Source organism: Polypterus senegalus, chromosome 8 (genome assembly GCF_016835505.1).
Source record: "Polypterus senegalus isolate Bchr_013 chromosome 8, ASM1683550v1, whole genome shotgun sequence".
In the NCBI taxonomy this organism is placed as follows: Eukaryota; Metazoa; Chordata; class Cladistia; order Polypteriformes; family Polypteridae; genus Polypterus; species Polypterus senegalus.
The window spans coordinates 141,672,713-141,694,061 of record NC_053161.1 but is presented as its reverse complement, the minus strand read 5'-3'; the positions used below and the strand labels follow the sequence as shown (position 1 = coordinate 141,694,061).

General features: G+C 40.5%; 1 protein-coding gene and 1 long non-coding RNA gene across 6 annotated transcripts in view; one reads left to right on the top strand and one right to left on the bottom strand.

Annotated features, from left to right (window-relative positions):
- Positions 1-21,349, bottom strand: part of dennd5b (DENN/MADD domain containing 5B) — a 308,333-nt gene that overhangs the window by 2,627 nt on the left and 284,357 nt on the right. The window lies entirely within an intron of this gene.
- LOC120534340 overlaps positions 1-21,349 on the top strand; it is a 61,265-nt gene that overhangs the window by 26,801 nt on the left and 13,115 nt on the right. The window lies entirely within an intron of this gene.

Genomic DNA, 21,349 nt, shown 5'->3' with positions numbered 1-21,349 from the left:
GACTCCTGAACGCACTGAACCAACTGGGCACAGCACGGCCTTCTGTGCAGATCCATAACTGCCGTTTCCATCTCCTCCTTTTTGTAGCAGCAGCAGCAGGACCACAAGCATCTGATGTGCGAGTCTGCTGCTCCTGTCATTCAAGGGTAGGAGTGTCACTTATGCAAGCTGCCTTTTCTTCATCCCATTTATCTTAGTATTTCTCTAATCGATTGACCAATAATCAAAATGGCTTAACATATTATGGGCTGGTAAATGTATACAATTATACATTTATGGAAGCAGCATCCTGAAAATCCAGCTTGGAGAGTGAAATGAAAACCCGCAGTGATATCCTATCCATGCTGCAGATGCTGGTCATGTCTGAAGGCGATGCAGAGCACTCACACATCGATCCACTCCAGTTACTGCTCTTCTGTTTGCACTTTTGTCATATTACATACTGCCTCTCAGGACTTTCTATTTATATTTCACTTGGACTGCGGTGGGCTGGCACCCTCCCCGGGGTTTGTTTCCTGCCTCGCGCCCTGTGTTGGCTGGGATTGGCTCCAGCAGACCCCTGTGACCCTCTAGTTAGGATATAGCGGTTTGGATAATGAATGGATGGATTTCAATTTGACTTTGACTAGGAACAATTAACACACATAGCATGAAGCATTTGGAAAGGGGACATATTAAAGAAATATTTTTTACGTATTTTAAAGTAAGTGCCATCAAATGGTGTGTTCTATGAGGTAACACAATATGACCTGGTGCAACACACAACAATATAAAACAGAAACTCAAACTTCGAGTCTGCAAACGTCTTAATATCAGTCAAAAAAAAAGCAAAGAAAGTACACAGTAGTTGATTAATACAAAGTATTGGTTGACCACATTAATAAGGATATTGTAATTACACAACAGTCACCAAGTAAGTACCAAGTAGTCTGGACATATAGAAGCTGATGTCAAAACAGCAGAGCACATAAAGATCAGCAGCAAAATCAAAACCACCAGACAAAGTAGAAGTCAGGACAGAAAAAAAAGACCCAAAGTCCAAAAGAGAAGCTGCCAGAGAAACTAATTGTGACCATACGCCTTGATGGAATATGTGAGAATTCTAATGGAAACTTTCATGTGATTGTTCTTCAAAGGTGCAGCTCCCAGAAAGACAATTCAGATGTAGCTTTGACCATTCACTTCAGTAGGTAATTTAAAATAAAAATAAAATTAAATTAACAAGTCAACCACAAATGCCATCTTGAATAACTTTTTGTAACAAGTCAACATCAAGCTCAGGTTTCTCCCAGCGGGAACACATAAGAATACAGGAAATTGGGAAAGTGAGATGTCAGAAATAGATAGATAGATAGATAGATAGATAGATAGATAGATAGATAGATAGATAGATAGATAGATAGATAGATAGATAGATAGATAGATAGATAGATAGATGTGAAAGGCACTATATAATAGATAGATAGATGTGAAAGACACTATATGATAGATAGCCATAGAAGTATCACGCCAGATCCGTTTGCCTCAAATAAAATTTTGGGCAGAATGACATGTATGCCACCAGATACTGTTTGGAAACTTGTATTGCTAAAGACAGACATGATAGCAAATGTTACTTTTGGCACCCCCAAGATTATACTCAGGGACTTCACATTCCTGTTCATCATGATCCATATGTTAGAGGCAACACAGAAGGGGAACGATTGTTTGAGCTTTTATTACAGGAGGATGACAAGAGGCAGGGGAAAAATCTGAAGGCATCTGTTACAATCAATCAATGGATGGGTCTGCCTCCATTGCTGTCTCCTCCCTGATACCTATAGAGCCAAAACTGAGTGTTATTCAAACATAAACCTGTGGTTTACACCATCCATTATCCAACCCACTATATCCTAACTACAGGGTCACGGGGGTCTGCTGGAGTCAATCCCAGCCAACACAAAGCGCAAGGCAGGAAACAAACCCTGGGCAGGGTGCCAGTCCACCGCAGGGCATACACACACACACACACACCAGGGACAATTTAGAATCGCCAATGCACCTAACCTGCATGTCTTTGTGGTTTACAACACAAATAAAATGGACAATGCAAACACCATCTGAAGGGATTGTAATGGGTCAAATAAATGAATAAGGAGAAACTGCAGACAGTATTTCAAACTAGGAACTTGAGATGGGCCTGGCTCTTGGTATTATTAAGAATACAATGCACAAAACATTTTTATGACACACATTTTTCCAAAAACACAGAAAGCTTTGATTGGATGTATAGCAGTGAGTGAGGTGTGATAGAAAGATGAAGCTAACTGAGGCCATAGAACCTGAGTTTATTAATGGAAAAGTCCTGAAATGTTGTGCTGACTAGTATTCATATTGTACTAATACTGTTAAAAAAGCTCTGAGATCCATTAAAAAAGAACAATGTGATCAAATAAAATAAATACCAAGTCATGCTGGGACCCTCAAATCTTGACAGTATTTTTAAAAGTTAGGTTGGGCTGACTAGTCTGTTCTGGTCAACCATTGCCAGTATAATTAATTGTGAAAAGTACTGTTCATTGTCTTTAGCTGGAATCCCACTGCATCCATAGTCCTGAGTGGTAAGAAGCAGAAAAAGGTCAGCAGATTTCAGCACCTGGGAAGTTCACTGGACAGCAGTTTGAAATCTGAAGAAAACGCTGAATAAGTTTACAGAAAAACTCAGAAATGTTGATTTCCAAGGAGGCTGAGATAAACTCATGTATCCTACATAATCTGACAGAATTATTGTAAACTTTCAAATGGAAAGCATGCATACCTTCTAATTCCTGACCTGCTATGGGGCATGGGGGAAATCTGGGGGCAACAAGAATAAGCTGAGCAATATAATTAGTGCTGGAGTTGACTGTCTAAGGAGAGGGACGTCCAGAGCTCTGAAGACAGAAGTAGCCAAAGGTGAAAGGGGAATCCGGCAAAAATACACATAATCAGGGCAGCGTCCGTCTTACCATACTGTATCAGAGGAAATCATTGTACAGTCGTCTTAATGTATATCATAATAGTATCTTCTTAGTTGCAAGCCTGGCTACAAATGTGCCCTCTTTAAAGACTTGCATGGTGCTAGCTTTTCTCCATTTATTTATTTTTGTTGATTATTTCAATGTAGGTGTGGTAGAAGTCGGTACCAATGCTGGCTTTATTACAGACAAGACAGCAACCAACCCGCTTTGAATGAACTGCCATTCACTCATACTAAGCCATCTTAGAGTTACTAACCAACCTAACTGACACATATTCAGGATATGATGGCAAGAAGTTCATGTCTAAAGAAAATGTATGAACATTCTACAAAGACTATGACCGGGCCAAAATGAGAACCTGTAAGCTCCACTGTGCTTCCTGGAGGATTTGCAGGGCTTTGGTTCTGTACATCCTGTACTGATTGGTGCTTCTTCTATTAGTCACCAAGATGCTGTACTAAGTCACTTGTGGGACCTTCCAGAAATCAGTACGTTTTAACTTGAAGTCACAGGAAACATTTTCAACACATAGAGGTGAATCTATGCAACTTCTAAAGAAATGTAGTAGCTTTTTGATCTATTTTATAGCAAAAATGAAGAATTTATTTTCAATTTACAGTTTTCTCTATTACTCAATAACAAATATCCACATTCAACAATAAATTTCAAAGATTTCATGTTGAAGACTTTCTATAGCTGAAATGTGTCTTACAGTACATATACATTTTTGCAAAAAAAGATAGAACCACCTAGAGCAGGAGTGTTGGGCCGCAGTCCTGGAGGGCCGCAGTGGCTGCAGGTTTGCATTCTAACCATCTTCTTCATTAGTGACCAGTTTTTGATGCTAATTAACTTCTTTAGCCTTAGCTTTAATTAGCTTGACTCAGGCCCCTTACTTGTTTTTTTCTTAATTAGCAGCCGGGCAACAATGAGACATAAAACAAGCAGGACATGACCAGTTCACCTGTAACCATCAAACAAAATCTGAAAATAAAGATGAAGGTCTCAGTAAGGTTGATCCCTCAGGTTACCAAAACATTTTAGGAGTTCTTAGAAAAAAACAGAATATCAACAGTTTTGGAAATGTCTGCTGTGGCAAAAAGAGAGCAGCAACAAGCCATGGAATTGAATAACGGGTTTAATTAACAGCAAGAATCAGTTTCTCATTAAGAGATTGGTTGGAGTTTGAAGCCCCAATTTAGCTGGTCATCTGTTGGCTCGTTTCACGTCTCATTTCTGTTTGGCTGTCATTTAATGAAGAAATTAATCAATTCAGAAGACTTAATCCTTAAAAACAGGGCTATTAAAATACAGGGAAAAGAAGTTAATTAGCAGTGAAAACTGGACACTGATTAGGAAAAGGGTTAGAAAGAAAACCTGCACCCACTTCGGCCCACAAAGCCTGGAGTTTGACACCTCAGACCTCGAGTATTAGCCTCGTGCAATGCCAGACATTTATATATTATGTTGCTCATCTTAACACTGACAGGCTATAACACTAATTTTGGATGCCCCTAATCACACTTAACTAGCTGAACCCCAACTATTGATTAATTCCAACTGCAAATACAACATAACATTCTCACACCCAGGGCTGTGGGGCTACAGAGCCTATTCCAGCAGCACCGAGCACAAGGCAGGAAACAACCCTGGACAGGGTGCATTCATACACACACACACACACCTTCACTTTGGATGAAAAATATCAGTTAACCTAACCTTCACGTGTTTTTAAATTAGCTAACCTAAATAGATTAGGTTAACAAGACTCCCTCAAATCATTCGTAAAATTAAAAGTGCTTTTCCTTTCTGGAGAATACCAAATGTAACAATTGAACACATTTAGCTTAAAATATAAGAACAACTCACTTCCCTGATATTTATAGAATTATGTGTAGGTGGTGCTGCACACTCATATGCGAATCATACTTCTGAATATAAAAAAAGCTGTTTTGGTTTAATCATCAACTAATAAGTTCAACAGCCTGAAAAGGAGATATAATATGTAAAGAGAGAAGTAACAGAAAAAATATTATTGTGCCTTTGTCTGTTCATGGTTATATCTGTTTTATTTACCTATATAAACAGACCTATTAGCCTGTGTATAATTTCGTTCATACGAAAATACTGCATGTAGCCCTAACCTTGTTTGCAGAAACTGAGAGGAAGCGTCTGTAAAGCTGAAGACATGTCAGTCTTTGGCCAGAGCTCACAAGCTCCGAGGTTTTCTGCCCTTGTTCAGGTGTGGAGTCATTTAGTGCAAAGCTATAAGCATCACTGCTAGAGTATCAGAGGGCAAAGACCACATTCCAGTTTAAACAGCACGTGACTTGGAGGAACAGGAAGTGGTGTTCTGATAACAGGCTGCCAAACACAGAGCATTATTACTCCAATGTCCCATTTTTATTTATTTTGCACGTTTCTAATGCAGGCTTCATTGGGTTTTCCTATTTGATGGCAGTTACTAACAAGGTAGTAACTTACCAACTGTCACCGCTCAACTACCGGAATGGTAGATCCTGAGAGTACAACAAAAACATTTCAAAAAGACCTGGAATATCTTCTGAACCGGACAATCACTTGGAAAATGCGGTTTAAAGGAGAAACATGCAAAATGGTACATATAGGTAAAAGGAACATTATTTTTAAGTATAAGATGGCAGAAACTGTCTTACAGAGAACTGCCTCTGAAAATAACTTATGGGCTTATGCAATTAAGAAATCAAATTAAATGTTAGATTGCATGTTAAAAACTGCTGAATTATACGCGAGTATATACGCCAATTCTTTTTGCAATTTTTAAACACTTCAGTCATGTCACCTCCTAATCTCTGATTACTTAAACTAAAAAGGTTCAACTCCCTCAATCTCTAGTCATGGCTCGTACTTCTCAGTCCTGAATCAGCCTAGACACCCGGACTGTACACAGCACTGCAGTTCAAGCCTCACCATGGTGTTATATCGCTCTACACATGGCGCTCGTACATTGCCTAACAGCCTATTAACCTTCTTAACGGCTTCTCTAAATGACTATGTATCTTGGATAGTGAATGGTGCTAAAGGGGCAGGACAGTGGTCCGTGCTACTCTCACTCACCTAAGCTTCTGTGTACAAATCACATGCCTGATTATAATTTGTGTAGAGTTCATATCTTCTCCCTTTGGCTACATGGGGTTTCCTCCTCCATGAAGAAGTGCTTGGTTGGACTAAAATGAGATTCTAAATTGGCCCTGTATGAGTGTGTGCAATTGGGCCTAAAAACAGACCTACAACCTGTTGGGATTGCTACTAACCTTGAGTTCGATGCTGCCTTGATACAGTAGGCTATGTAGGAGTTGAATAAACAGAGTTGAAAAATTTTAGAATTATAATGAACCTATTTGGGCATGTTCTAATTTTATGAGAATACAAAGTCAAATATTTGTGTAGATATAGGTGATAAAGGAGAACTACTCTTGGGAAAAAAAAAAAAACATTAGGTTATGGGTAAGAGAAAAGACTGACAGTTTTTAATTTGTAAAGTAGTGCCAGTAAATGCAGAATAGTGTCTAGTACAGTATATGGCAACAAAACCCTACTGTTCATATAGTTGTGTAACATTTTATTAGCACAGCACCTGCTTGTTTTATCACTGGGACTTGAGTGTAATAACAACAACAACAACAACAAAAATGTGGACTGTGATACAGAAAAACAGGGAAAATACAGCCAAGTTTTTGTTTTCATTTTGGAATCCTATGATATAAATAACTCCATATTCAGACATAAACAAACTGAAAGAGGCGCAGTTCTCTCATTGGTGCCGACAGGACTCAGATTTACAACCACACTACAATGAAACACCTAAAGCTGAAAGACCTTATAAGACTGGAGCCCCTGATTACATTTATTCAAGCCTGTATATCACAGCATGTATTATAGTCTTGACATTCATTTATGTAAAGATATTGGTTAACAAGGGGGAACCTTCGGCCTGAATCCTAGTGCTTCCCCACAGCAGCTTTCTTGCGCCATAGTATTGAAACTTCCAGTTTCTGGATTACTATACGAAGGATACAGCATCATTATTTTTAATAACAAACTCAACTTACTTCATGAAAACGTTGGTTAATGTCTGCCTTGGTAACGGGGATAGAAATAACTAGGGTTTTAACATGGGATGAAGGTGATCACAGAGAATGTTGAAACAGTGATTAGTATACACCATGTCCAAACACAAATCAAATCAATTGTATTTATAGAGCACATTTAAAACAACAGAAGTTGACCCAAATGCTGTACAATTTCCATAAATACACAAATAAATATATAGATACAATAAATAAATACAACAACTTCCTTCTCTTTGGCCTACTCCCGTTAGGGGTTACCACAAAGGATGATCTTTTTCCATATCTTTCAGTCCTAGACATCTCTACATCACCTGCGTGTCCTCTCTCACCATATCCATAAATCTTCTCTTAGGCTTTTCTCTTTTCCTCTTGCCTGACAGCTCTATCCTTAACATCCTCCTGCCAATATACTCAGCATCTCTCCTCTGCACATGTTCAAACCAACACAATCTCGCCTCGACTTTGTCACCCAACATTCCGACCTGAGCGGACCCTCTAATGTACTCATTTCTAATCCTGTCCATCCTCGTCACACCCAGTGCAAATCATAACATCTTTAACTCTGCCACCTCCAGCTCTGTCCCCTGCTTTCTGGTCAGTGACACCGTCTCCAGCCCATTCTTCTGACCTTCATTCCTCTCCTCTCTAGAGCATATCTCCATCTCTTCAGGGTCTCCTCAACCTGCTCCCTACTATCGCTACAGATCACAGTGCCATCAGCAAACATAGTCCACAGGGACTCCTGTCTAATCTTGTCTGTCAACCTGTCCATCACCAATGCAAATAAGGAAGGGTTCAGAGTCGATCCCTGATGTAATCCCACCTCCACCTTGAATGCATCCGTCACGCCTACCGCAGACCTCACTACAGTCACACTTTCCTTGTACATATCCTGTACAACTCTTACGTACATCTCTGCCACTCCCGACTTCCTCATACAATACCACAATTCCTCTTGAGGCACCCTGTCATATGCTTTCTCCGGTTCCACAAATACAACTCTTTCTGGCCTTTTCTATAGTTCTGTATCAAAACCCTCAGAGCAAACATCACCAACTTTTGTGCTCTTTCTTGGCAGGAAACCATACTGCTGCTCATTAATCATCACCTCCCTTCTTAACCTAGCTTACACTACTCTTTCCCATAACTTCATGTCACACTTCAAAGTACTCTTTCCATCTTCTCAACACACTCTCCTCGCTTGTGAGTACGTTTCCATCTGTATCCTTTATCACCCTAACCTGCTGCACATCTTTCACAGTTCGGTCCCTCTGTCTAGCCAATCGGTACAGGTCCTTTTCTCCCTCCTTAGTGTCCAACCTCTCATACAACTCATTATACGCCTTTTCTTTAGCCTTCATCACCTCTCTATTCACATTGCGCCTTATCTCCTTGTACTCTTATCTACTTTCTGCATCTCTCTGACTATCCCACTTCTTCTTTGCCATACTCTTCTTCTGTATACTCTTCCTGTATTTCCTCATTCCACAACCAGGTTTCCTTTTCCTCTTTCCCAATGTCACGCCAAGCACCCTTCTAGCTGTCACCCTTACTACATCTGCTGCAGTTTCCCAGCTCTCTGATAACTCTTCACTGCCACCCAGTGCCTGTCTCACCTCCTCCCAGACCTCAACCTTGCAGTCTTCCTTTTTCAACTTCCATCTTTTGATCTTTGGCTCTGTCCTCACTCTCTGCCTCTTCTTGATCTCCAATGTCATCCTACAGACCACCATCCTATGCTGCTTAACTAAACTTTCCCCTACCACCACTTTGCAGTCTTCAATCTCCTTCAGATTGACTCTTCTGCGTAGGATGTAATCTACCTGTGTGCATCTTCCTTCACTCTTGTATGTCACCCTATGTTCCTCCCTCTTCTTAAAATACATATTCACCCCAGTGGTGTCCATCTTTTTCGCAAAATCCACTATCCTCTGACCTTCTTCATTCCTCTCCTTGACATTATACCTACCCATCACCTCCTTGTTTCCACTGTTCCCTTCACCAACATGCCCATTGAAATCCGCTCCAATCACCACTTTCTGTCCCTTGGGTACACTGTCCATCACTTCATAAAACTCACTCCAGAAATCTTCTTTCTCACCCATTGCACACCCAACTTGCGGGGCATATGCATTAACAACATTCATCATCACACCTCCAATTTCCAGTTTCATAATCATTACTCTGTCTGAACTCTTTTCACCTCCAAAACACTCTTCACATACTGTTCCTTCAGCCTATATCCACCTGGCCTTACTCCCCTTCCATTTAGTCTCTTGCATGCACAATATATCAACCTCTTTTCTCCATCATATCTGCTAACTCTGTCCCCTTACCAGTCATACTGCCAACATTCAAAGTTCCTACCCTCAGTTCCACTCTCTTTACCTTCCTCCTCTCCTCCTGCCTCCGGACACGTCTCCTACCTCTTCTCCGGCCAATAGTAGCCCAATTTCCACCATTACCCTGTTGGCTAACAGTACTGGTGGCGGTCATTGTTAACGTGGGTCTCGACCGATCCAGTATGGAAATTTGCATTGTTGTCCGCATATTGATCTAGCAAAAATTTTACACCGGATGCCCTTCCTGACATAACCCTCCACATTTATCTGGGCTTGGGAACGGCATGAAGAAACACTGGTTTGTGCATCCCCTGTGACTGAGATACAATAGATAAATATAACAAAATATATGAATAAAAAAAAAACAGCACTCTCAAGCAAGTTTAAAAAGCTAAAGCAAAACAGAAAAGGTTTCAGACTGTCTTTAAAAAAAGTTGATGCTGACCAAATATAAAAAGGTAGACTACTCCTTAGCTTAGGGTCAGCTACTGCAAAGACCTGGCCCACTCTGAGCTTAAGGATGGTCCTTGACATGAGCAGAAAGTTTTAGTCAGAGGGCCTGGTGAGGGAGAGTATGGGTGTAAGAGGTCTGTAAGATAAGAGGAGGCAAAACCATTCAGAGACTTAAAAACAAACGATACAATATGAAGTCACTCCTAGAGCGAGCAGGAAGCCAATGAAGAGAAGCTAAGACAGGTGTCATGTGAATCTGTTATTATGTGCCTGTTAGGTGCCTGGCTGCAGCACTCTGGACCAGTTGAAGATAAGAAAGGGATGAGTGAGTAACACCAGTAAATAGTGAATACAGTAACAATAGTGAAGCAGAGAAGAGACAAAAGCATGACTACGTTTTTGAAACTAAACACCTCTCACACTTAAGAAAGCGCCAGTACGGGTAAAATTTGGACCTGCACTGGTAAGCTGGATAACGTGGCGCAGGATGATTCCTGTTACAATTCTTTGCTCCTTAGGCCTCTGGTCTTCTCAACGTGCATTGTTAGGTGTAATGGCAGGTTTGTGCATTGCACTCCATCTCTGGTATCCTGCTTTGTAGATTTCCTGTTGAATCTGTTGCAGGCCTCACAACCTGAAGTATTCAGTCAGTATTTTTAGTTTCTCGCCTGTTTAACTTTGGACCTCAAATTAATGTGTGCACAATATATACATCCAAGCACTCTTGTTGATGATATCTAGTCTGCTAACTTCCATGTTGATGTCTCATTGGACGGTGTCTCTTATAAGACACATTTGCATTTATTGTCACTAATGCTCTTCTCATATACTAAAGGCCTCAATCAAATTCTCTTAGGTCTTATTTTCTAAACATGTTAGCCAGAATTATGGAACACCAGTTCTGTCCTGCATCGTTAGGTATAGTATGCAGGTTTCTTCATTCAGTGGAAACACAAAGGACAGAAAGGACAAGCTTTTAACGTACTTTAAGCCTACTGTTTACTAAAGGTTTTTACCACAACCTATATACTCGACCAATAGGTAACAGTCAGAGCAGCAAAGTAGCTAAGACTTGAAAGGATGGATGATTGATTACAAAGCATAACACACTGGCAACATTTTCATCATATAGTTATACGTATACTGTATTTGTGCAAATTGCCCCAAATCTATTTTGTCTCGCAGTGGCAGTTGCCACTGAGAGTTGTACTAGAAGTTATGTTATCAAATCAATTATGCAGTGGTTTAATGATCAGCACAATGGAACTGTGATTATGAGTTTGAAAAATTCCGATAAAAACTTTACATGCTTGCTTTCATTATTACCTTATTTGCCATCATGGCTCCCGATTTGCTGCTTTTGTTAATTTGATTATGGTTTTTGTGTACAAATTACTTTTGACAAACTCTTTCTATGTCCCCTGGTTATAACTTTTGCCTGTTTGAAGAACTCTTTTGCTGATCACTCCATTCAAACTTGTCACCCCAAAGCATCAATCCAACATTAATCCCAATTAATCCAGTGTTGGGTCTTGTGTAGTTGGGAGTCTTTTACAGAGAAATTGGGCATAGTTCATTGCAGGACATACTCAAGCACATTGCCACGTTCACTCACAACGGAGACAATCTAAAGTCACAATATGCCCTTACTGCAAATGTATGTCTTTGAGATGTGACCTTAATGAACAAGGGAGAATATGAAAATAAACAAAATATGAAAAAGACTTTACTGTTCTAATCTGCAGCACTTGCTTCAATCATATGCAGGCTCCAGCTGTGCTCTGACTACTGTTGTTGAAGGCATCAGGCTACTCGTGGGAGTGAGTAGTAAGTATGACCAGAAGAAAGAAGGCTTACTCTTTGGTAAATACATTTTGAATTTGTGAAGCTAAAGAAAATCAAGTCTGGGCCCACAGACTTGATTGCAGTTCACACTGTGGGTTGGTGATATGCAGGCATTTTATTCAAATGTATGCTTTTTTTATTTACAATACGTTTTGTTTTATTATATTTTACTGAGGAAATAGACATGCAAATCCCAGTGCCTCCTATAATTATCCCTGTACCTACATGTCTTTGTACAGACTGTGTTACAAAGAGTAATTCTGAAGTAGTGCCAACGCCTGTCTGGACTGGAGAAATTAGACAGGTGGACTGGTATTGTGTCTGCCTTTAAAACAGTGTTGGTGGCCACAGTTTCCATTGCTTTAATCTTTGCTTTGTTTTAGGAGTTAAGGAATGAGTTCAAATTCCACCTTATGCCATGAATTACAGAGTCAAAAAACTGCAGAACCAAAAACCAAAAGTAACTTTACAATCAGACTTTTGCAGGAAAAGAAATGCCAACCACTTTCTGGGGTTCCCTGTGCTGGTGCAAGAATGTTGTTTGCACTGTATGAAGGAATCATGTTGAAGGTAATGGTCTTATTATTAGTCAGTTCACTCTAGTCCTCTACTGTCCATGAATTATTTATCACGATCCTATAAATGAACTACCTAATGTCGAAGGGTGCAACTATCACACACCACCCCGTTATGTCTTGATAGTTCTCGCTATACATTCACACACACAAATTCTATATACATTGTGGTGGGCAGCCACTGTGAAGGAAGGACCAGAGGAGAGGACATATCCAGGGCATTATCTCCCCCAGGCACACGAGAGGGCAACCTCTTATTTATTTGTTTAAATATTAAATATATTATATTAAATTATAATAAATATATTTATATATATCTTGCTCAAAGAGAGCACTACCTTCAGGGAATACTGTTGCTGTGAAGTGGAGTATGTGGTCTGCAACAGTCTTTAGGTAGGTTATACGCGCCAAAGTAACATCCTCATCAATCCTAAAATAACAATACCCAGAGGTTCACACTGTCTTTGCCGGCTTGCCTTCTTCCCATAGTGCACTCTTAAGCCATCTCTCTTCTAAGTAAATGACACACATGTACCCAACCATGCACAAGGTCTAAAAGACAAAGTGATTCATCAGACCAGGCCACCTTATTTCCACTGCTCCAAGTTCCAGTTCTGATGCTCATGGGCCCACTGTAGGCACTCTTGGAGACGGACAGGGGTTAGCATGGGCACTCAGACCAGTCCATGATTATACAGCCTCATACGCAACACCTTTCTCTCATGGCCAACATTAAGTTTTTCAGCAATTTGTGTTACAGTAGATCCTCTGTGGGATTGGACCAGACAGGCTAGCCTTCACTCCCCAAGTGTCAATAAGACTTGTGCACTCATGACTCTGTCACTGGTTCACACACATTGTCCATCCTTGGACCACTTTTGGTAGGAACTGACCATTGGGAACACCCCACAAGACCTGCCATTTTGGACTTGCTCTCACCAGGTTATATAGCCATAACAACTTGGCCCTTGTCAGAATCACTCATATCCTTGCGTTTACCCATTTTTCCTGCTTCCAACACACACGTGTCAAGATTTTACTGTACACTTGCTACCCAGTACAGTATATATATAACTGTCCTCTAGACGGCACAGTAGCGCTGCTGCCTCGCAGTTAGGAGACCCGGGCTTGCTTCCCGGGTCCTTCCTGCATGGAGTTTGCATGCTCTCCCTGTGTCTGCGTGGGTTTCCTCCAGGTGCTCCAGTTTCCTCCCACAGTCAAAAGGCATGCAGGTTAGGTGTATTGGCAACCCTAAATTGTCCCTAGTGTGTGCTTGGTGTGTGGGTGTGTGTGTGTGTGCACGCCCTGCCCAGAGTTTGTTCCTGCCTTGCGCCTTGTGTTGGCTGGGATTGGCTCCAGCAGACCCCTGTGACCCTGTAGTTAGGATATAGCGGGTTGGATAATGGATAGGTGGATGGATAACTGTCCCCTGCAGCTTCACCCGCGTAGTACTGAAACAGGACAAACTTTAAAATCAATTTAATTAAAAAAATATATAAATAAATAATGTAATAATTTGTATTGAGAAGAATTTATATTGATAGCTTTTGTATCCGAGGGCCTCTTCATATACAATATTTTTGGTTTTGCTATTATGTGCAAGAATGTAGCTGTGATATCTTTGCAAAAAATGTAAAATGTTGGCAAGGTATCTCTGGCCAAGCGGAAGGTAGGTACTCTCCCACGTCAAACGTTGGCACCGTGATATCTCTGCTAATGAGCAGGTACCCTCTAAAACACACGTAGCTGTGATCTCTCTCTCTCAAAAACGTCAAACGTTACTTTTTAACAATCTCTAAATGATAATGTCGGCTGAACAAACAGGTATTGCCAGCTAAGCCGAGGCAAGGCACACTCCAACACGTGGCGAGAGGTAGATTGACTTGAATGAAGGCTGTCATGTAAGTGAGGAGGACCCCGCCCGGCTCCCTACTCCTGAGGTCCCACCTCCTTCTCCTCTTGGCCTATTGCGTGTCTCTCAGAATCGCGCAAATAAATCAGTGCTGCAACTGAACTATGATACTTAGCACAATGAGACAAAATCAACTGTAATGTTCAAGCAAATAATGGAATAAAAACCCTGATCTAAATCTGTTAAGTAGTTTTCTTGTGAAAAGCGGATAGACAGACAAACGTTGGATTTTATATATTATGTATAATATATATAATTTTATATATTATATATTATAAACTGTATATTACTATTTTGTAATAAAGCCTCACCCAAAACACAGTGTAGCTTGGCTCATGTGATAAGTTGTGTAAGTTTCTAACTTTCTACAGTCCATGGGATGATGATTTATTACTTGTTAACTGTCTTTTTTTCTATGTCTGTATAATGTTGAGTTCATGTGCTCTTGGACTGTCTGGAGCTCTGATTTGTGACATTTTGTTCTCCCACTTCAGTGCATTCATGTGAGTTTCCTGTCTGACTATTCAGTGAAACGCAACGTTGATTTGTTACTTGGTATGCAAAAATAAAAAAAGCAATTAAAGATAAACAGCATTTTTTTGTGGAAATGAAGAGCAAAATAAGCATATTAAATAGATATCACTTTGCTCCAAATGTAATTTGACAAAAAAAGGCATTTCTGGCTGATATACTGTATATTTTATTTTATACAGATGACTAAGGTGAAAGGTTAGCATTATTTCATAGTTCAGACAATTCGCTTTACTTTGTTATATATATATATATATATACAGTGGTGTGAAAAACTATTTGCCCCCTTCCTGATTTCTTATTCTTTTGCATGTTTGTCGCACAAAATGTTTCTGATCATCAAACACATTTAACCATTAGTCAAATATAACACAAGTAAACACAAAATGCAGTTTTAAATGATGGTTTTATTATTTAGGGAGAAAAAATCCAAACCTACATGGCCCTGTGTGAAAAAGTAACTGCCCCCTTGTTAAAAAATAACCTAACTGTGGTGTATCACACCTGAGTTCAATTTCCGTAGCCACCCCCAGGCCTGATTACTGCCACACCTGTTTCAATCAAGAAATCACTTAAATAGGAGCTGCCTGACACAGAGAAGTAGACCAAAAGCACCTCAAAAGCTAGACATCATGCCAAGATCCAAAGAAATTCAGGAACAAATGAGAACAGAAGTAATTGAGATCTATCAGTCTGGTAAAGGTTATAAAGCCATTTCTAAAGCTTTGGGACTCCAGCGAAACACAGTGAGAGCCATTATCCACAAATGGCAAAAACATGGAACAGTGGTGAACCTTCCCAGGAGTGGCGGCCGACCAAAATTACCCCAAGAGCACAGAGGCGACTCATCCGAGAGGTCACAAAGACCCCAGGACAACATCTAAAGAACTGCAGGCCTCACTTGCCTCAATTAAGGTCAGTGTTCACGACTTCACCATAAGAAAGAGACTGGGCAAAAACGGCCTGCATGGCAGATTTCCAAGACGCAAACCACTGTTAAGCAAAAGAACATTAGGGCTCGTCTCAATTTTGCTAAGAAACATCTCAATGATTGCCAAGACTTTTGGGAAAATACCTTGTGGACTGATGAGACAAAAGTTGAACTTTTGAAGGCAAATGTCCGTTACATCTGGCGTAAAAGGAACACAGCATTTCAGAAAAAGAACATCATACCAACAGTAAAATATGGTGGGGGTAGTGTGATGGTCTGGGGTTGTTTTGCTGCTTCAGGACCTGGAAGGCTTGCTGTGATAGATGGAACCATGAATTCTACTGTCTACCAAAAATCCTGAAGGAGAATGTCCGCCATCTGTTTGTCAACTCAAGCTGAAGCGATCTTGGGTGCTGCAACAGGACAATGACCCAAAACACACCAGCAAATCCACCTCTGAATGGCTGAAGAAAAACAAAATGAAGACTTTGGAGTGGCCTAGTCAAAGTCCTGACCTGAATCCAATTGAGATGCTATGGCATGACCTTAAAAAGGCGGTTCATGCTAGAAAACCCTCAAATAAAGCTGAATTACAACAATTCTGCAAAGATGAGTGGGCCAAAATTCCTCCAGAGCGCTGTAAAGACTCATTGCAAGTTATCGCAAACGCTTGATTGCAGTTATTGCTGCTACGGGTGGCCCAACCAGTTATTAGGTTCAGGGGCAATTACTTTTCACACAGGGCCATGTAGGTTTGGATTTTTTCTCCTAAATAATAAAACCATCATTTAAAAACTGCATTTTGTGTTTACTTGTGTTATATTTGACTAATGGTTAAATGTGTTTGATGATCAGAAACATTTTGTGTGACAAACATGCAAAAGAATAAGAAATTAGGAAGGGGGCAAATAGTTTTTCACTCCACTGTGTATATATATAAATATATATATATAAATATAATGAAGGGCGGCACGGTGGTGCAGTGGTAGCGCTGCTGCCTCGCAGTTAGGAGACCTGGGTTCGCTTCTCGGGTCCTCCCTGCATGGAGTTTGCATGTTCTCCCCGTGTCTGCGTCTGTTTCCTCCGGGCGCTCCGGTTTCCTCCCACAGTCCAAAGACTTGCAGGTTAGGTGGATTGCCAATTCTAAATTGCCCCTAGTGTGTGCTTGGTGTGTGCTTGGTGTGTGTGGGTGTGTGTGTGTGTGCAACCTGCCCAGGATTGGTTCCTGCCTTGTGCCCTGTGTTGGCTGGGATTGGCTCCAGCAGACCCCTGTGACCCAGTGTTCGGATTCAGTGGGTTGGAAAATGGATGGATGGATGGATGGTGTGGCATTGCCCAGGAGGACTGGACATTGCTGGGGGCCATGGGTAGAGGGCTTGGAAGCCCAGCCCTGTAGGGACCCATGGCCACCGCCAGGCGGCGCCCCGGTGCCTGAACAACCCTGGAGCCCAGCACTTCCGCCACACCAGGAAGTGCTGGGGGGAAGAAGACAGGGGACACCTGGAGGGCTTCCGGGTGCGCAGCCGGCACTTCTGCCACACTGGGGCGTGTCTGCGGTGGAGTGCCGGGAAGCAGCTGGAGCCCATCTGGGTTCCTATTTATTTATTTATACCCTTCAGTCGAGTGCGGAAGTCGGGTGGAAGAGAGAGACGTAGCTGGAGAAAGGACTGGAGGTGGCCAGAAGGCGATTGGACTGTGTGCCCTGGACATTGGGGGAACGGTGCAAGAGGCACTGGGGGTGCACGTAAATACTGTAAATATTGTAAATAAAGGGTGTGTTGGGTGAACTAATGATGTCTGTCTGTCTGTGTCCGGGCCATCTTTCACAATGGATATATAATAAACTAGCTGATTACCCAGTGGCTTTGCTCACGGAGTGCAAGGGAAAAAAATAAAATGTAATATATAAAATATATATATAATTTAATATAAGTTATTAAACAGTAAAACATTAACATGTAAGAAGTAAAGATACATTGAGCAGTACTGGAGTGCTTTTGGGTAAAGTACATTTTAAAGGCGCTGTAACAAAACAGGTAAGTAGCACTAACAGCAGCTTAAATGTATATGGATCATCTCTCGGTAGCAGATCCCTTGTGAAAGGCGCTAAACGACCGCTGTGGTGTAGAAATTACATTTTCTATGCAATCATGCAAATTTCTGCCTGACAACCTTGCACTACGTGCCTGTGATTTAAGAGATAAATTATTCTCAGAAATGTGGACACTGCCCTTCCGTGCTTAATTCCTGAGTCCAATACTTTACATGAAGAGGTCGGTATTTCTTCTTAGATGTAAACCCTACAAGTTGTTAAAATTCATCACAAAAGTAACCTTGACTGTTGCAGGGTTTTAGTGACCTGAACTCACCTTAAGGGACAGTAAGTAGTCGTGCAGCGCAAATTACAAAGAGAGTTTTGCTTCGATGGCTCAATGATTTCTACTCTCCCAGGAGCCAACAGGGCACTCGAAGTGTCACAAACAGTGTGAGAAAAGATGACGCCGCCTGAAACTGCGAAGCTCTCGAACTGACGGAGCAGCCCAACATTCCTCGCCTCAGAGCATCCACTTTGTTCTCACGACCCCCCGCCACTGAAGGCGGTGTCGTCTTCACATTGTTTACAGCTCGGCGCAGTTAAAAAGTAGAAAGATGCAAAGCTATTTTCCTTATGTCCTCTTCTATCAAGTACTGCCAATTAAAAAAAAGTTATAACGTGGCAGTATCTGAGACAGTCACGTGGACGAATAAATAAAACTTCTCTGCCAGAAGGCGCCTGGAGGCGAACGGGTCAGCGCTGGAGTCCAGAGAGGAGGGCGACATTGGGCGCACTTCTATGGGATAGATCGGCGTGTTTTGTGTTTACTTCTTTTCAATATCAGTAAAGTAACTCTCACACAAATAATAACAATTCATAAAGATGATATAAAAATGGCGTCCACAAACGAAGTGATTACTTCCTGTAATGTTCTGTGGTCATAGTAATTTCCGTTTTAAACATGAAAATAAATTTATATATATAGATATTGGAACATTTATTTATTTAGGAGAAGTCCATGACAATACCTACTAAATTTTGGACAGTTCAACATGTTTACTCTTAAGTGAAAGCAAGCATTAGGACAAATTAAAAAAAAAGTATGTACTGTTTGTTTATTCTAATATTATATTGTGTTTCAAAGACAAAAAACAATGCTCATATAATTAACTTTAACAGTGATATTCCTGGCTGGCCTAAGGATTTTGAACACTACTGTATTTATTTAAATTAGATTTGAATTTATGAAGTTGTCATTGCAGAAAATATATCAGTGATTTTTAAGCAGAATGCACCATTTGTCATATAGCTGCATAACTTTTAAGAGGTAAGGACACATTCATTTACTTCCCATAAAAATGCATTGCAACCGATTTCAATCTACATGTCCTCCTAATTCACATAGTTTATTCTGTTCATTATACAATCTGTGGTGCATTTCACTGTGTTTATTTTTTAGAGGAAAGTTCTAACTTTTTTATTGCATAAATGATTGCAGAGAGTGTTGTACTCTGTGTACTGCCATGTTCCAAGTACAGAGGACAGAAATTGGAGGAATAAGGACATACAGTAGATTGTGCGGACTACAGTGGCATGCGAGGAGACTCCAGTCCGGAGTGGTAGACAGACTCACTAGCTATGCTTGAATGTAAATAAAAAGGTAAGGGGTGTGAACTCCTAAAGCACTAACTCTACATTTAGGAGTTTCCAGCCATTTTGACCCTACTGCAGAACTGGATGGTTTTACCAGTGGGGTGATAGGCAGAAATGACTTGTACCATAAATGGGAATGGACGCTTATAGTATGAGGCACACAGAGATGTTTAAATGCACACTCGTACAGTATATGCTTTGAACTCAAAAAATAAATATTTAATATGAAACTTTCTGTTCTCAGTTTATGTGCTAAGAGTCCTATTACAAAAATAAGGGTTCACCTTACAAAGTATTACCCAGAGCTAACGTTTGATGATGTACAAATGTGTTGTGTTCTTTAAAAGAGTTTTGACAGTTTTAATATGGAGACTGCTGAGATGTTTAAAACTGATTCCCACAATTCAAAAAAAGATTCAAGTGGGAGTGACTGAGTCACAGTTATTTTCTTACGAGATTTTAAAGACTGACTCATTTTGCCATTAGGGATATTATTTGTATCTTAGCCTCAGTCAAATAAAAATTAAATAATAAAATGGAATATATTACAGAGATGACTTGCAGTAATTAATATATTGTAAAACTTAAACGATTTGTGAGAATATTTTATCTTGGCAATTTCCACCCTAAAACCAACCACCAAACAGGCATTAGTAATTGAGGGACTGAAAGGCTATTTTGGGCTGAGGGGGCCTTTCCAGTCAATGCTTTTCTTAAGTTCTTATATTAGTTGACTCATCCTTCATGGATTTGTGGCTGAGTATCCCAAAATAAGTCTACAGGTATTCAGTAAGGGGCTCGGGTACAATTATTGTGGTGTGGGAAGTTTCTTTTGGCATAATTTTGGTCCAAGATGATCACAATCATCTAGTGTTTGAGAATTTCTACCCTGATAGCAGAGGAATATACCAAAATGACAAAGAAGCTATGCAAAGCTGAAATATCTGTCCGGTTTGCCAGATCTCAATCCAGTTGGGCTGTATTGAAGAATTTGAATTTGTGCTGAAGATGTTATCCACCTTTCAGCAAAATACCAAATGATGATGTTGCATCCCTGTTGTAAATACACAGGTCAAAAAATTAAGGGAGCATTTAATTAAAATAGTAAACACCAAGTCAGTTAAAATTCAAGGATTTATCAGTTGGTCCAAATAGGAAGCATAAGGGACTGTGGGGAAACTTCACCTGCTTTGGTGCAAATGAAAGTGACAACTGGAGAGGAAATAGTAAGACGCCCCCCAAAAGGGAATGGGTTTGCAGGTGGTGGCCACAGACAATTGCCCTCACCTTACCCTTCCTGTTTTGCTAGTGTCCTTGTCATTACTGGTAGCATTAGGTGGTACCTGCAGCCGATTCAGGTTACACAGGTAGTCCATCTCCTCCAGGATGGCACATCCACACGTGTCATTGCAAGAAGGTTTACTGTGTCTCCCAGCACAGTCTCAAGAGCATGGACAAACAAACAATTAGGAACTTATTACACTTTATTAATGAAAACAGACAGGAGATTAAAAAAAGATGACATAACAGCTATGATTTTATGAGGCACTGATCATTTAAAATATTGGTCTTAAAAAAGTGGATTACCTAAAACTATAGATGTCATTGGCAGCTTGTAATAAATGGAGCAGCAATGTCAGCAACCTCTGGTTTGCAAAAGTCAAAATTCAAATAAAGAATGATGACTTTACTATTTATCTTGAACCACTTTTTTTTTTTTATGATATTTTAAATACATTCCAAATTTTTACATAGCAACTGATGGATCACTGATCCACAGATTTGAAACGTTCTGCATACTATATATCATATGGTATATGCAATGTACTGGGCACTTGTATGATAAAAAAATGTATTGCAACTTAGAAGGAGCAGTTTCAAATCTTACAATATCCATCCATCCATTATCCAACCCGCTATATCCTAACTACAGGGTCATGGGGGTCTGCTGGCAACACGGG